Below are 18,516 nucleotides of genomic sequence, written 5' to 3'. Positions count from 1 at the left end.
AAGCTAAAAATGGATATATATATACTTATTAAAATGAACTTGATACATATGTGTGTGTACATAAACATATATATATATATAAATACCTTTCATCAATACTTTTGCAAAACTTTCATTTAGAGACTTTTAGAAACAAATTGTGTGTATGTATATTATGACAGGTTGGCACTGATTTTAATTTCTTTTAGGATAATGAACCTTTCTGATTTGGCTGACTTGTAGTAGTGGTAAATACTACCTGCTGGAAACCTGTACTTAATCTAACAGATGCTCTAAAAGTCTGTACTTTCTATGGAGCATGGTCTGGCAGAAAAACACTTTTGGAGTCAGACAGCTCAACGCCTCAGTTATATAAACAAGAGGTATCTACGTAGATACATAGCTAGATTCCTAGATAGATGGTATCTATTATATCCCAGATGGTTTTCTAGGTCAGGGAATATAATGGAAGATCTGGATTTGAATACAGACTTCAGTTTGAATGGAGCTTGACAAGTCAATTACTTTCAAGTTTAAGTTCCTCCTCTGGGAAATGGCACAAATAGCACACATGACACCACTTCATAGGATGTGCTAAAGAGTAACTGGCTTAATGCTGTTAACCTCCCAACCTTGTTCATATGACAGTGCTTTCTGAGGCTGAAAATCTGATCTTCCCAGGTTTGACCAGTTGCTCTGTTTAGCTAAGGTCAGCCTGTTTATTATTTGGGACAGTCCCAAGAGAGGCAAGATTAGCATCCTTTGAACTGAAAGGAACCCTTCTCATCTGGAGGGTGAAGAAGGAAGAACAGAGTGTCCTGGTGGCATTTAGAATGGAATCTCTAGCCCTTCTCCTTGGACACTGTTTGCGTCATGAAAAAACTGTAATATGGAGATGCTGTCTCCAACAAGAAACTTACGGCTATATTTCAATAGTTTGTTCAAATTTAGACCATGCCAGCTTCTATAGTTGATGAAAGCCTGAATATCCAAACACTATCTCCATTAATAAAATCTCAATGTTCCTAGAATGACGAATGTCTGAAAATGGGTTTTATTGTGAAAGGAGAAGCTCATTTGGTGTTTCCTCTTCTCTCTTTGCTTTTAGAAGAAAAAAATGAGAAAACTCTGTAGTCAGCCAAAAGGTCTTTGCCCCCTACTAATTCTTTTTTTAAAACTGTCAGGAAAAGATAAGAGTTTTAAAGTTTTGTATTCTATCTCTGGGTCAGGGATCAAATATTTGCATTTGTAAAGAAATCAGAATTGTCTTTAAGAGGTGGAGATTCCTGGCAATGTTCAAGCTCACAAGTTGCACAATTCTGTAATGTGAAGTACTTCTAGTCACCTCGATGATGGAGAGGGTCACAGCAAAGAGATCTGGCCACATGGGTGGTCAAAAGTAGGATGTGCTTAGAAAGAAGTTGTTTTTCTTTCCATTTTCTATTATTAAGTATTTAAAAACTGTGATGTAGTCACATTGTTTCTGCATTGATACTGTGCTTTCCTTTCTCCCTCCCACAGCCCTCAGTAATCCAGATGTTTATTCTTCTATCTACCTACCTTCACTTCCTATCACCCAAGGGTTTCTGCCTTTTAGGTTTTCTTTAGACTGAAATACTGTCTCCCTAGCCTTTCTGCTTTCCGGCTGGCCATTAAAACGATCACCCAGCCCTTTTCTGTATTATAAGTGTTAATTCTGATCTCAATTGGGAAATAAGCATATGGGAAAGATACAGGCATACCTTGGAGATATTGCAGATTTGGTTCCAGACCACTGCAATAGAGCAAATATTGCAATAAAGTGAGTCACACAAATTTTTTGGTTTCCTGGTTCATATGATAGTTATGTTTGTAATATAGTCTATTAAATGTGCAATAGTAGTATGTCTTAAAAAAGTATGTGCATACCTTAATTTAAAAACAGCTTATTTCTTTAAAAATGCTAACAGTCATCTGAGCCTTAAGTCATAATCTTTTGAAAATATTTTTTCTTAAATTAAAAAAATTAAGGTATCTTAAGTCTGCTTCTTAATTTTTTTTTCAAATCCTCCACTATTTTTTTAGATAGGATCTTCCTCTGTCACCCAGGCTGGAGTGCAGTGGCACAGTCTTGGTGCATTGTAGCCTCTACTTCCCAGGCTGAAGCAATCCTCCCACCTCAGCCTCCCAAGTAGCTGGGCCACAGGTGTGAACCACCATGCCTGGCTTTTGTATTTTGGGTAGAAATGACATCTCGCTATGTTGCCCAGGCTTGTCTCAGACTCCTGGGCTCAAGCAATCCACCTGCCTTGGTCTCTCAAAGTGCTGGGATTACAGGTGTGCACCACCATGCGCTGCACAGGTCATGATCTTTTTGCTGGTGGAAGGTCTGGCCTTGATGTTGATGGTTGCTGGCTGATGACAGTGGTGGTTGCTGAAGATTGGGGTGACTGTGGCAATTTCTTAAAATGAGACAGTAATGAAGTTTGCCACGTTGATTGATTCTTCCTTTCACAAAATATTTTTCAGTAGCATGTAATACTGTTTGATAGCATTTTACCTACAGTAAAACTTCTTTCAAAATCTGAGTCAATCCTCTCAAACCCTAATGCTGCTTTATCAACTAAGTTGATGGAATATTTCAATCCTTTGTTGTCATTTCAACACTGACAACCAGAATATATTCTATCTCCAGAGACCACTTTCTTTGCTCCTCCATAAGAAGCAACTCTTCATCCATTAAAGTTTTATCATGAGATTGTAGCAATTTAGCTACATCTTCACGTGCCACTTCTAACTCTTTCTCTTGCTCTTTCTCCCAAATCTGCAGCAACTTCCTCCACTGAAGTCTTGAACCCTTCACAGTCATCCATGAGGGTTGGAATCAACTTCTTATAAACTCCTATTAATGTTGATATTTTGGCCTCCTCCTATGAATCATGGATGTTCTTAATGGCATCTAGAATGGTGAATTCTTTCCAGAAAGTTTTCAACTAACTTTGCCAAGATCCGTCAGAGAAATCACTATCTATGGCAGCTCTAGCTTTACAAAATATACTTATTAAATAAGACTTGAAAGTCAAAATTACTCCTTGATCCATGGGCTGCAGAATGGATATTGGGTTAGCAGTCATGAACACAAGATTAATATCCTTGTACATGTCCATCAGAGCTCTTAGGTGACTAGGTACATTGTCAATGAGCAGTAATATTTTGAAAGGAATCTTTGTTTTTTAGCAGGTCTCAACAATGGGCTTAAAATATTCAGTAAGCCATGATATAAACAGATGTTATCCAAGCTTTGTTGTTCCATTTATAGACTACAGGCAGAGTAGATCTAGTATAATTCTTAAGGGCTGTAGGATTTTTGGAATGGTAAATGAGCACTGGCTTCTGCTTAAAGACACACCAGCCGCTTTATCCCCTAACAAGAGAGTCAGCCTACCCTTTGAAGCTTAGAAGCCAGGCATTCACTTTTCCTCTCCAGCTATGAAAGTCTTAGGTGGAATTTTCTCTCTGCACTTATTGGTCAGTTATGTTGTGAAACTAACCTGCTCTAAAAATAACATTTGGGCCAGATGTGGTGGCTCATGCCTATAATCCTAGCACTTTGGGAAGCCGAGGCAGGTGGATAGCTTGAGCTTAGGAGTTTGAGACCAGCCTGGGCAATATGATGAAACCCTGTCTCTCCAAAAAATGCAAAAAATTAGCCAAGCATGGTGGCAGGCACCTGTAGTCCCACTCGGGAGGCTGAGGTGGGAGGATCACTTTTGAGCCCAGGAAACAGAGGTTGTAGTGAGCCAAGATCACACCACTGCACTCTAGTCAGGGCAACAGAGCCAGACCCTGTCTCTAAATAAATAAATAAATACTTTATTTAATAAATGAAGCAAAACAAAAAGATCACTGATCACAGATCACCATAACAGATATAATAATGAAAAGTTTGAAATATTGTGAGGATTACCAAGATGTGACACAGACACCAAGTGAGCACATGCTGCTGGAGAAGAGGTGCCACTATCCTTGTGTGATACAGGGCTGCTACAAACCTTCAGTTTCTAAAAAATGTAATGAGCACAATGAAATGAGCTGTGCCTGTACAGGAAGGTGCTAGGATCACGTAACTTATACTGTTACTGAAACACCAGGGGTTTGGTCTAGGTCCTGCTGCCCACTGCACAGAAAGTCAATCACTGAGATGCCAAGCATTGCCAAGGAAGAAGGCTTTTCTTGGGTGCTGCAGCTGAGGAGATGGGAGCTCAGACTCAAATCCATCTCCCTGACTGACTAAAACCACGGGTTTATATAGAAGGGAAAAAAATAGTCACAATGTGTAAGAAATAGGAACTAGGGAGGGGCAATGAAGCAATCATGATGAGTGAGGGATATGGCATTTGGTACAGTGATCTGGTGAGTTTCACTTCTTTGATACTTTTTTGAGAGGCCTGAAGGTCCTTTCCCAAGAAAGGAACTCAGATAAAATAAATATAAGTTTCAAGCTTTAAGACAAAAAAGGTCAATTTCTATGTTTATCCAAAAGAACAGTCTATGGAACGATGGGGTTGGTTTCAATACTACCCTGGCATCTGATTGGTAGTTCTTGTGTCCCTTCTGAAATGGAAACTATAAGACTCCTTGAACATTTTTCTCTATGTGACCAGACCAGTTCTTCTGAAAGGATGCTGGTCACACCTGCCCTTTCCCTTCAGTATAGTTCTTTCCAGCAAGGGCAACTCCAAGAGCTGGCCCTTTGCATTTTCAAGGCCTCCTAGGAAGTCGTATTCATGTCAGGGAATTTCTGGTCCACAGAAGAAAAGGTACTTCCTCACAGTGCTTAGGTAACTTCACTAACTAATGAATCTCTCTGAAAGACCAGAATGTTCCATTCAATGCAGTTACTAAAATGTATTTTTCCTTTAAGATTATTTTACTTTATATTTCCCTTTTGATTTCTCTTGAACATAATATGTGATAAGAGACTAATTTCAGTATTAATTTTCTGTTTTAATACTTTATGATGAAAATAATTATAATTCAGTACATTTAAATTTTAATAAAATAACATCTAGACAATAACAGTATCAATTTATTAATATATAGTTAATTATAATATATTAATTAATATTAATTTATTAATAGTTTATTTAGCATTAATGAATTATAAAAACATTTAAACAAATGTCTTAATATTTTAAAATAATTTAAGTAAAATATTTTAAAATTGCTTACTATTTATAAACATTTAGATATTTAAAATTAATAATACTTTCGTTCCTAGTTTAAATAGAAAAATGTTCCTAAAATATGCATAAGGGAAAAAAAAGAAAAGAAAAACACACTGATTATTTATTTCCAAAGAACAATTAAACAAGAAGCAACTGATGAGAAGCAGAATTATTTGGGTTGGATATAAGCCTTAGCCTCCATCTTCTGTAGTGTAATTTTCTTATGAATCTGTTTTAGCTTTTCCCTGAAATCAGAAAAGCTGTGTGTGTGTGTGTGTGTGTGTGTGTGTGTGTGTGTGTGTGTGTGTGTGTTTTGTCAAAGGTTAAGTCTTTCTTTTTTGATGTGAAAGTTTTAGAACAATTAAACCGATGTAAATCAAATTACTGTTCTTTGAATAGTAAGCCATCCTTATGCTCTCTGTAGTTCCTGCTTTTTCTGTTTTAATCTGTGCATTATTTTTAATAAAAATTATTTTCTTCTATAAAGATAACATATGATTAGTACAGATATATTGGGAAATATTAAGAATCAAAGAAAGAAAATAGTAACCTGTAGTCTCCCATGCAAAGACAACACATATCCTTTATCTGATATTTTCCTGTTGTCCAGACATGTGAATGTCAAGAGAGAATATAGAATTAATGAATCAAAACAGTTCCTGTGAACTCATATAGATGTTGCTTTACTGGACCCTGATGTTTAACATTGTTACAGAAAAGTCTGGGGTCAGTCTGATTATGCTCCCTTTACAGGTAACCTGTTTATTTTGGCTGAGGTGATTGTGTGTCTTTATTCTTACAGTTTATTCTCTGTTCCCTTTCTTTCACCAGAGTCTGTTCCATTAAAGACCAAGAACGATTACCCCTTGCCTTTTTACAGAGCTAAGAATATTAGAACCATCAGTGGCTCAGGGCCTGTCAAGTCTCCAGTGAGTCATTCTAGGATGTTCACCATACATTTCTGTTCATCTTAGTTTCTCTCTGTTCCTCTCTTGATTTTTTGCCGGACAGAATATTATAAGGAATATTTATTGTTTGTGACATTAGGGCCATCAAATTCTTAAATAAGATTTAGTCCTTTCTCAGAGGTAGTATTATCCTTTTCTCCCTTTTGTTAAAGTGATAATATGATCAGTGTAATTTTTAACATTTTTCAAATACATATCAACTTTTGAAATTAGCTGCATGTAGTAATACCAGAAAATGTACATTCATAGAATTTGTTTTGTTCTTAATTCTAGATTTTTTAAGTTACAGAATTAAAATGTTAATCTGAATCCCTTTTGAATCAATAAAGGATTTTTATATCATAATTTTTAGAAACTTCTTTTATCCTTAAGTTGGCCTTCAAAGCATATATATCCAATGTCACTCCATAGAAACTTTGGTTTTACAAGTAAATATATAGTTCATTTACTTTATGTGATATATTTGTTATGTTTTATATTTGCTGTCTATATGCATTTTATATGGAAAAGCATTTTAATTTAAAAAATTTCATTCTAGAAGAAAATCAGCTGTTTTAAAAGTATTTTGATAACTGGTTATGAGCCATAATAGTATTATTGTTGTGAAGCATTTTATTTCCCTAAGTGTAAGAGTCAAACCCAAGAAAAATATTTTAATATGAAAAAATATTCTACCACACAATGATCAGAATATGTACTTTTATTAGATAATATTTTGAGGTGACCATTTTGGCATGTGTTGGGTTGGTACTAAAAAATGAAAAGACGAGCTTGCATTTCTAGCACAGGCTAAAATTATGGAGATGATACTCTTAATGATTATATGTCTTTAATCAGAAGTTTTCACCAAAAGAACACATGGCTTGAAATAAGTTTTTTAAAAACATCACCAGTGTCAACATTATATTATACAAATTAAGAAGTAGGATTTTTTCCTTTTTTTAATGAAACACATTACACCAAGTTGGGAAGGGTTAACATTGTCCTACATATAATAGAAGACAGAGAATGGACCAGCAATGTAGTCAGAAGGTTGATTCTAGAGTTCCAGGGATCTTAGAAGTCCCAAACATAAGCAGGGAGAATTTTGGCTTTAGAGGTAACATCTATCTTGTCCATAGAACTTGACGTATTTTTGTGCCATAACCTTTACTAATCTGATTTCTTGAAATGTTTTACTTTGTTTCCAAATCCATTGCTACCTATGGTAAAGTTTCTGACAAAGAGCATGCTCCTGGATTATAATAGCTACTGTAGAAAGCTTATTACATGTCACGTGTTTGAAATACAGAAATTCATTTGGTTCTTATAGCACTGCTATAAATTAGGTATTACCATATCCTTTTCACAAATGAAGAAACTGAACCTCAGGGTATTGAGCCAGGACACTCAGCCAGCAAGTGCACACACTGGCATGTTCTAGCCCAGGTATGTTCACCACTATCTGTCTAGGGAAAATAATTCCATAGAACATAAGAGACTGAGGAAATGTATAGAGCCTTTTAAATCCTTACATATTACTGATAAGAAAATGCAAGCCCTTTAACTTTTATGGTAAATGGTGCAATTAAGGTGTTTATACTTATTTATAAAACATAGCAGGCTGGGCGCCATGGCTCACACCTGTAATCCCAGCACTTTGGGAGGCCGAGGTGGGCGGATCATTTGAGGTCTGGAGTTCGAGACCAGCCTGGCCAACATGGTGAAACCCCATCTCTACTAAAAATAATAATAATAAAAAATTAGCTGAGTGTGGTGGCACACGCCTGTAATCCCAGCTGCTGGGGGAAGGTGACACAGGAGAATCGCTTCAACCTGGGTGACAGAGGTTGCAGTGAGCCAAGATCATGCCACTGCACTCCAGCCTGCGTAATAGAGTGAGACTCCTTCTGCAAAAAAAAGAAAAAAAAAAAAGCAAAGGCATATTTTGTTTTAAATGCATTTCATTGTCCAGTGTACCCAACCATCCATATATGACCTAGCACTTCTCAAGGACAAATTATCTTGCCACCTATGCAGACTTGGAATAGGATAGCATGGTAAACTGAGGAAGAAGTGAGAGCATGTTAAGTTGGTGGACCATGATTGGCATCAGCCAATTTTCATATAGTTCCTTTAGTTCCAAGGATTTGCTATAGTTGATCTAAAAGGATGCCGAATGAACAGCAGTAAATAGTTGACCCTGCTTTGCTTATTGGTGTTCCCTACCAGAGGTGGGAAAGAAATGAATAATTCCTCTAAGTGGAAATGGTCCATGCTCCAGTAGGTTTATGCTACATTTGAAGTGTCTTCCTTCTGTCACTTCCTCTCCTCTCTACTCTGGGGTTTGTGAGAGCTTGGAGTGTGTCATACAATATCCTCTTTGGATTGTGAACTTTCTTACAGTTTTCAGAGCACTTTGAAAGACATCTGAATCATAAGGGATAACATGGGATGGATGAGAAGAATTAAAACCTGTAATAATGTATAGAATTATCACTGGGTGTGGTCCAGGTTGTCCGTCAGACCTACTTCTCCAGCCACTCCTATTTCACAGATGTGGCAGTTAAGGTCCAGGAATTTCTGGTGATCCTGATTCCTAGTTAAGAGTCAGAAACATGCTCCAGTCTAGTTCTGTCTCAGAATGAGGTAGCTCCTAGTCTAGGACTTTGCCATGAACAACTTAATACTTTTATTTATATTGAGTCATTTGATATGCAGAATCCCAAATAGATATTGAGGACTTTTGGGATTATACCTCTATTTATTTATTATGTCTTTGAGTATACCTCTTTGAATAGTTTTCCTTTTGGTTGCTCTCTCATTACAATACACATGTGACTTATCACAGTCTACTGATATCAACATTTTACCACTTTGAGTGACATGTGGGGGCCTTATTTCCATTTAAATGCTTTTATGTTTCCCACTTTTAAATATTATTGTCTTGAGTATCAGATGGTGTTATAATGTTTAAGTCATCTAATATATCTTATGAAACTCATGAGGAGAATCATCTATCGTATGTAGCCATATTGCAGCTTGTTTTGTTGTTTTATTTCCTAATGCTCCATGATTCCATCTTCCATCATTTTCTTTCTGTTCAAAAAACTTATTTTAGCCATTTTTAAAGGGTCTGCCAGCAACACAGTCTTTTTGTTTCTTTCATCTGTTTCTATATTCCCTTCATTCTTGAAGTATAGTTTTCTTGGATATAGAATTTGAAGATGACAATTCTTTGTTTTCAGCACTTGGAAAATGCACCTTTTCCTTCTGGCCTATATGGTTTCAGGTAACAAATTTGCTGTTATTGGAGTTGATGTTCCCTAATAGGTAATGTGTTGTTGCTCTCTCAGTGCTTTCAAGACCTTTTTTTTTTTTTTTTTTTTGCAATTCACTTATCAAAATTTTAATTATGAAATGTCCTGGTATGGATTTCTTTGGGTTTATCCTGTTTGAGATTTATACAGCTTACGAATCTGTAGATTTATATTTTTTTGCCAAATTTAGAAAATTTTAAGCCATTATTTTAAAAATAATTTTTCAAGCCCACTCTCTTTTTCTCCCTCTATTCTGGACCTTTGATTATGTGAATATTGAACATTTTGTTATTGTGCTACAAGTCCTTGAGGGTCTGTTATTTGTCGGTTTTTAGTCTATTTTCTTCTTGTTCATAGTGAGTAAATTTGGTAATTCTGTTGATCTGTTCTCAGGTTCACTGATTCTGTCCTTTGTCACCTTCATTTTACTATTGAACCCGCTAAGTTTATATTTGTTGTGCTTTTTAGTTTTATAATTTCCATTTGGTTCTTTTTTTAATTTCTCAAAAAATACGGAATGCATCATGACTTTGCATGTCACCCTTGTGCAGGGGCCATGCTAATCTTATCTATGCTGTTCCAATGTTAGTGTATTTGCTGCTGAACTGTGAGCACCGTGGTTCTTTTTTCTATAACTTCTAGTTCTTGGCTGAGATTTTCTATTTTTTCATTTGTTTCTAAATAATTTACAGTTACTCATTACACCATTTTGAGGATGGCTGCTTTAAAATCTTTGTCAATAAGTTCTTCTTCTGTTTCATCTCTGGATTAGTGTCAGTTGTCATTTCACAGTCAAGTTGTGATTTTCCTGATTTTTGGTTTGTTGGGTAATTTTTCATTCTATCCTGGAATTTGGCTATGCTATTAGGAGACTCAGAGTCCGATTTAAATCTTTTGTTTTAGTAGGCAGTCATCCCATTTAGGTTTAGCAAGAAAATCCTGGCCTAATTTTGTGGGCTGTGCGTCCAATGACAATTACATTTTCAGATACTTTGTGGTGCTATTTTGGTCTTCTTGATTTATCTGGGGCTGCTAGGGTTCCTCCTGGCGTCTGCTGGTGCTACCTGAAGGGGTGGAGCTCATCGGTAGAGCCTCATGATGCCTCTGATGGAGGTAGAGGGAATACAAACAGATATCCTGGAGACAGGCACTAGTGCTGAGGACCGCCCCTCTCTCCAAGGAAAACACTTCCCAGGTGGAGCCTTTTTTTGTTGCAGGATCCCCTTTGCTAGTGCTGCAAGCCACCTGCTGTTTCTCATTGGAGGAAGGGAGTCTTAGGCTTGGTGAGTAAGGAGAGTGCTTTCCTGTCTTCTTATGGTCAGCAGATGTATTAGTCTCACGCTGCTAATAAAGACATACCTGAGACTGGGTAATTTATAAAGGAAAGAGGTTTAATTGACTCCCAGTTCCACATGGCTGGGAAGGCCTCAGGAAACTTACAATCCTGGTGGAAGGGGAAGCAAACACGTCCTTCTTCACAAGGCAGCAGGAGAGAGAAGTGCTGAGCAAAGTGGGAAAAGCCCCTTATAAACCCATCAGATGTCGTGATAACTTACTATCACAAGAACAGCCTGAGGGTATCCACCCCCATGATTCAATAACCTCCCACCAGGTCCCTCACAACGTGGGATTATGGGAACTACAATTCAAGATGAGATTTGGGTGGGGACACAGCCAAACAATATCAGCATGGCTCCTGCTCCATTTTCCCTGGCTAGTACCGCTGGCCAGCCTGGTAGTATCATTGGGACTCCCCTTTGGTCTGAGTGGGAATGAGCCTATTTGGGCTGGCTACTAGATTGAGGCTCTAGAAACACTGGGCTTGGGTGACCTTCTGTGAGGTTGTGGGTTGTAAGACCTGTCACTATGACATTCCTCTAGTTGTAGGGTCTCTAACCATTTCACCTTTCAGAATTTTCTGGCTTCCTTTTGTGTTTTTTTCTAGGGTTTATATTTATACTTAGCTGGGAGGAACAGGGAAAAAGTATCTGTACCATCTTGTCCAGTCCAGAATTCTTGTGCAGGGACTATTTTTGGGTAGAGGTGGGGTGGGAGAAGACCCTTAAGACTACTCATTATAGAAAAAATGAATTTAGTTAGTGGCTTTGTTTCAGTAGAAAGTTCTCTATTTTTCTGCCTTTCATAGTTCCCTGTAAACAAAACTGAAATGCAGTCTACCTGCCCTCTCTCTTCCCCCTACTTCGTAATCATGCTGTGATATGGTTTGGCTGTGTCCCCACCCAAATCTCATCTTGAATTGTAGCTGCCACAATTCCCACATGTCATGAGAGGTACCTGGTGGGAGGTAATTGAATCATGGAGGTGGGTCTTTCTCATGCTGTTCTCATGATAGTGAATAAGTCTCACGAGATCTGATGGTTTTATAAAGGGCAATTCCCCTGCACACACTCTCTCTTGCCTGCTGCATGTAAGACATACCTTGCTCTTCCACCATGGTTGTGAGGCCTCCCTAACTATATGGAACTGTGAGTTCATTAAACCTGTTTCCTTTATAAATTACCCAGTCTCAGGTATGTCTTCATTAGCAGCATGAAAACAGACTAATACATGCTGCCTCTATGGGCTTCAATGAGCTGAAGCTCTTATATCTTTAGGAACGTGGAGGAAGAGTTAAAGCCTCACTTTCAGTTTTGCTACTCTTATCGTAGTGGGAACGTGAGTCAACAAATACTCTATCTTTAGGCCTCGACTTCTCCTTCTGCCTTCCTCCTAATCGCCTCTTGTCAACTTCACCAAGCTTAACTTCACAGGCTGGGAAAAATGAGCTTTTAAAGACAGTTAGTCAAATCTTATATGTCAAACTCAAAAAGGGAAAGAAACCGTAAGTGTAAATGCCATCTGGCTTTATTTACTCATCCGCCCCCATCTCAGAATCACTTTGAGCAGATGCATGCTTTCACTCTAAAGAGCAGTTTATAGGAACAGATTGAAGAAAAGATTTGTTTTAAACATTTCAGCACGATAATTAGATTCAATTAAATTTGTCACTAAGTATTCTGTAACTTAAGATGCCCTAGCCCTTGGCACATATGAGCAAAAATCTAAAAAACACAGGGAAGGTGCTGATGAAGGTTTTGGATGAGGGTTCAAGTAGCCAAATACTACCTTCACTTTTGAGATAAATCTAAAAGAAAATTTTTAAGGTAGTAAATATAACTCTATAAAATACAAATGGAATTCTTAAATTTCAGGAAACACCCAAAGATTCAGAAATGAATCATATTTCCTCATTTGTTGGGCATTTAAAATGTAATTTTATACTAGTGATAGCAACAGGGTCAAGAAAGCTTGGGAATGGTGCCAGAAACTGTAACATTAAAAGTAGAAAAACTTGGTTCTTCCTTAGATGAATTTATGTGTGACTAGAAATGCTATGAAATGTTCTCAGGTAGGAAAGTACTTGCGGCACAGAAGAAAATCCCTGTTCTCTAGGATTTTGGGGGAGAAACTTTATCTTAAATTATTCTAGGTATGAAATCATTTACAAATGTAATTTTTATTTTAACATGATGGGAGTGAGAAATATGGACCACTAAAGATGCTCACATCCTTATCCCTGGAACAAAAAGATACTTTTCAGATGTGATTAAGTTAAAGGCCTTGAGATAGGGAGGTTTTATGCTGGATCATTGGCTTTGAAGAAAGAGGAAGGGTCCATGAGCAGTGGAAGCTTCTGGAAGCTGGAAAAGTCAAGGAAACTGATTCTTCCCTGGATCCTAAAGAAAGAATTACAGCCCTGCTAACCCTTTGATTTTTGCCTAGCAAGGACTCACATCAGATTTCTGACCTCTAGAATTATAAGATAATAAATTTGGATTATTCTGAGTCACAAAGTTTTGTGATAATTTGTTACAGCAGAAATAGAAAACGAATACAAATAAGTGAGTTATTTTTAAGAGGGTTGCTATTTGTCTCATATAACTTTTTATGTAAAAGCATTATCTACACCACTGACTTTGCCCCTAGGAAAACATTTGGCAATGTTTGGAGACATTTTTGATTTTCACAATGGGGGGCATGGGGGTGGTGTATTACTGGCACTGAGTGGGCAAAAGCCAGGGGTGCTGCTAAATATCTTACAATGGAATGACCAGTCCCACAAGAAAGAATCATCTAGCCAAAATAGAGAAATTCTGAGCTAGGTTGATTTATATACTCAAAGCATACTCTTGCTACCCAAAGTACTGTACGTGGATGAGTAACATTAGCATTACCTGACAGCTGTTAGAAATGCTGATTCTCAGGTCCCACTCCAGACCTACTGAATCAGAATCTGTATTTTAATAGATCTCTGGGTGATTCGTGTACACATTGAAGTTGATAAAGCACTGGTCTAGGTGACTTTCTCTTGCTTTCTTCCTCTCCCTGTCATTTCCTTTCTCCTCCCTTGCTACTCCCTGCACTTACGGTTCCCATTTAGCTACATAAATGCCTTTCTTCCCAGCTTCAGTTTCTAGTCTCCTCAAGCCAGGTCTGTGTATTATTTCATCTCTATATTCTCCCAAAGACACTGACTACATTGCATTGCACAAAATAGCTGCTTGATATTATTTATGGATCGAATGAACTTCTGAAAATTCTTGATGTAGATAATTTTCATTTTAACTGAATGGATGGCTGCCATCATTTTTACTTTGTAATTTAATTCAAACATTTCCTAGAGTGTCAACTATGAAAAAAGATAGCCATTTCAAATATCTAGAAATTTCGTAGTAAATTGAAGCTTCCTAATGATTTCACAGTGTGAAGAAGAGAACTCATCCTAAGTATCCTATATTCTGATTCTTGATGTGTAACAAAATGTAGCCAGTATTTCCATTCTTAACATTCCATTCTTAACATTAATTCTCCAGAGCAATCATTTGTGTAATGGAATAATTTGTGTTGTATTTTTAAAAAAGAATTAGCCGATGTTTGTCCAAGGAACCTAAGGGGATTATCAGGTTTTTGGTATTTATCAAAATCTGTTACTTTATATGATGGTTACAACTACAAGGAATTATCTCATTTTTTTTCTTTGCACGAATGCAGTGAAAACACTCATAGGATGTTTTGGAGTTAAGGTGACACACATTACGTGAAAGGCCTGATTTTATGAATACTGCATCTTACAGCAAAAATAAGAATTCACTGCTACAGAAAAGGAGCAAATTTAAAATTCTAGTTTAATTAGCCAGAGATTTCTCAGGCTGTAAGTGATCTCCTTCATTTTATAGATGAGGAATTTGAGGCCTAGAGAAGTTGGTGCTAGTCAAAAGATCAAACCGTTGCATGTTTTGTGGAAAGGACAATATTGGAGGCTTGCTTTTAAACATAGCTGTCTTCATCTCGTGAACGTGTGCCGTAAACCCGATGACCCTTGAGGGCCTTGCAACTTTTGAAACGTTTTAAATCCGGTTCTCCCACTCTAAATATAGCATTCTTATAGTTTCATATTGCCTCTCTGTAGACTATTTCTGTCTGGAGAAAAGGATGGGTAAGTGGATGGAAGCTGTCACTACAATACTAGTACAAAAGTTAGATTTAAATTCATGTTTCTTTGCACACAGTAATCTACATAAAAAAGTTTTTACTTCATATGTAGATGAATAAAAGTGCTAAGTTATATTAATTCTCTGATAAAATAGTTTTGTAATTCCAAAGCTACTGGGAAAAGTCCAACAGACACATTTTTTTTAATTTCTAAAAGCAAAACTAGCACTGGAAAAAATAACTTGGTCCAGAAATATTGGTTTGTATTGCTTGAAATTGTAAGCATTGTGTTGTTTTAAGGTCCTTTTTACACTTCAGGATAGAGCTGTGGCTTTCACTGGATTCCCAGAGGCACCAATGTCACAGAAATGAGTCACTAGTTTTCTCAACTCTTCAAATACGTATCTGAAGACCAGTGAAAATCTGACTTGTCAAGACTATGATTCTAATTACTAGGGTTTCTTGAGCTCACTGTTTTTGCTATTAAATATTTTCTTCCTTCCTACAGAAATTCTGTGTTTGAGGATTTTATGTATCCCTTATGAAATAATCCCCAAATAATGAAAATTCAACAATACAAAGTGATGCAGAGACAATGATCCTTGACAACAGTAGTATAGATATCTGCTCATTAAAAAAAAAAAATCAAAGGCCTTATTTTAGTCTATATCTAGTTATTTTTTTCTACTTTTCAATGTTTCTCCCTATCTTTCTAGAATTAGTTCTCCAGTTGTCTTTTTCCTTTTACCTTATGTTGTTTTATCTTCAAAGACAGAGTGATGGAGCTTAGTAAGGATGCTATGATTTGAAGAACACAGATGCCTCTAACTTGTGGAAGAGGAAGCTAAATACTGTTCCACATTCAGATAAACAGATGAATGGATGCAAAAGTTTCTCCCTATAAGATGTGTTTGTAGTTCTGATGCATAAGAACTTTTCCAGCATGCTAAGGGGGTTGAAAGGTACTGTATTAGTTTGTTTTCACACTGCTGATAAAGACATACCTGAGACTGGGCAATTTACAAAAGAAAGAGGTTTATTGGACTTATGGTTCAACATGGCTGGGAGGCCACACAATTGTGGAGGAAGGCAAGGAGGAGCAAGTCACATCTTACATGGATGGCGGCAGGCAAAGAGAGAGCTTGTGCAGAGAAACTCCTGTTTTTAAATCAGATCTCATGAGACCCATTTGCTATCATGAGAACAGCACGGGCAAGACCCTCCCCCATGATTCAGTCATCTCCCATGGGGTCCCTTCTGCAACACATGGGAATTATGGGAGCTACAAGATGAGATTTGGATGGGAACATAGAGCCAAACTATGTCAGGTAGGAAGGCAGGATTCAGGAAAATAAATTTCTCTGTCTGATTAAAGAGTTCACTAAATCACGCCTGTAATCTCAGCACTTTGGGAGGCCGAGGTGGGCAGATCATGAGGTCAGGAGATCGAGACCATCCTGGCTAACACGGTGAAACCCCATCTCTACTAAAAATACAAAAAATTAGCCAGGTGTGGTGGCAGGCGCCTGTAGTCCCAGCTACTCGGGAGGCTGAGGCAGGAGAATTGCATGAACCTGGGAGGCGGAGCTTGCAGTGAGCCGAGATCACACCACTGCACTCCAGCCTGGGCAACAGAGCAAGACTCCATCTCAAAAAAAAAAAAAAAAAAAAAGATTTCACTAAATAGTTGCATATTCAAATACAAGTCACTTAACTCACCCCCTCCCAAATTTTAAGTCATGCTTCAGTGTATTATGTGTTTATTACAAGTTCATACAGTGCTTAAATCCTAGTCTTCAATCTAGTAACCTCACTATGGGTAATCCTTAGTGTACTATTCTTGTGGATCCTTTCCTTTGTTTTTCTTGCCTACTTAAGTGTAGGGTTACTTTCTAGATCATACCATGGAGTAGTACAATGGGGAATGTCTTAAAAATCAAATACTTAAGTGCAAAACACAAAATAAGGTGTAATTCAGTAACAATCAGACTAAGCAAATAAAAAACATTCTGAGATGCCTTTTAAATGTTTCAAGTGTGGGTTGCCCCTGATAAATTTAATTAGGCATTATAAAGAGATAACGTATAAATACATTTAAAAGATGTAATTGCATCTCAAAACTTTACATAGTCAAAAATCAAAAGGCCACAAATGACCTGAATAAATAGCAGGAGTCTGAAAAATAACTGTCAAAAAGAAAATTGTCAGCAATGTTTTTGAAAATATAATGAGGGCCCTAGAAAGTATGCAGCATAGTTAAAAATCTGTCGTGGTAACAAGAATAATTATGAGCAGGACTTGAGGTTCTTCATTAGCATCATATACCTGGATTAAATGGAGCAAGTACATTTCTCCCTCTGATCTAAACTGGAAGCGAGCACTTTACTGGTTTACAGCTAAAGGAAGACAAAGGAATTGACCCAGCTTACATCTTCCCTACATTTTTCACTCTGTAAGCCTGATCTGATTAAGATTTTTGACTAAGAAATAAATACGAAATGGATGGGTAAATGGCATGAGAAGCAAGAGAAATGCCCAGGTGTCCCAAAGGCTGTCTTTCCATTCTTCACACGGGGCCAACATGAAGCCCCTCTGGGCTGCATCTGGTTCTCTTTTGTTGCTACTTTATTTCTTAGGAAAATTATTTTTATTGTTTTTTAGCCAGAACTGTTCTGCAATGAAATTCTCTCAGCGCTGGCCTTTGCCCAGCTGCCGAGCTGTTTCTGGAGGGTGGGGTCCAATCTTACCGAGGTGGCCAGAGTGCATCCAGCTCCGAACACCCCCCAGTCAGTGCTGTTGTCTGATAAGTCTCCAACACACCCTCCCGAACTGTGACCTGTGAAAAATAGAAATATGAGGCCTGTGTGTTCACTCCCTAAAGAGTTCCCTCCCTGGCTTATCTGTTTTCCTCAAACATCTCAACTAGGTCAGGCCCTGTCATTAAAAAACAAGTGGGTCTCCCCTAGTTTCTCAGCTAAGAAGATCTGGCCTCTGCCTTAGGCCCTGACTAGGGGGCCCCATGCTGCAATAACTGATTGTGCAGCCCACCCAGCCTAGTGGCCAGGAGAGGAGAGGTTGGAGCCAGCCACCCAGAACCTTTGCTGGCTATGCCTGGCTGTAGCAGCTGTTCTGGCTATGCAGCTCTGAGCATGCTCAGAGTGGGGCGTCCAGTACACCCTGTCTTCCCAGGCTCTCTAAAGCCAGAAGGATTTCATTCTTTTCCAGAATGTGGTACTTTAGCAGGCTGAGATAGTCCATTCCTCTTAGAAATTGTTCCCCTCTACTTGAAGGATAGTAAAATAAAGGACCATTTAAACTTTTAAACTTGACTCTTACCTCAAATTCTTTTTCAAATGAGATTGGGTCTAAAATTAAGAAATTAAAAGCAAATATTCATTTTATATATTTTTTTATTTTTTTAAGACTAGGTCTTGCTTTGTCATCCAGGCTGGAGTGCGGTGGTGCAATCATAACTCACTGCAGCCTTGACCTCCTGGGCTCAAGCAATTCCCCCACCTCGGCCTCTCATGTCGTTGGGACCACATGTGTGCGCCGCTGCATCTGGCTGAT

General features: G+C 37.8%; 1 protein-coding gene and 1 non-coding gene across 2 annotated transcripts in view; one reads left to right on the top strand and one right to left on the bottom strand.

Annotated features, from left to right (window-relative positions):
- LPAR1 (lysophosphatidic acid receptor 1) overlaps positions 1–18,516 on the top strand; it is a 165,213-nt gene that overhangs the window by 125,107 nt on the left and 21,590 nt on the right. The gene's annotated exons all lie outside the window — the stretch shown is intronic.
- On the bottom strand, positions 9,960–10,068 carry LOC115935961 (U6 spliceosomal RNA). The gene has a single exon (XR_004071544.2). It is a non-coding gene; the product is annotated as a U6 spliceosomal RNA (small nuclear RNA).

The sequence above is a fragment of the Gorilla gorilla genome, chromosome 13 (assembly GCF_029281585.2).
Source record: "Gorilla gorilla gorilla isolate KB3781 chromosome 13, NHGRI_mGorGor1-v2.1_pri, whole genome shotgun sequence".
In the NCBI taxonomy this organism is placed as follows: domain Eukaryota; kingdom Metazoa; phylum Chordata; class Mammalia; order Primates; family Hominidae; genus Gorilla; species Gorilla gorilla.
Note: the sequence above shows the minus strand (reverse complement) of the source record. Positions and strands in the feature narration are given on the sequence as shown.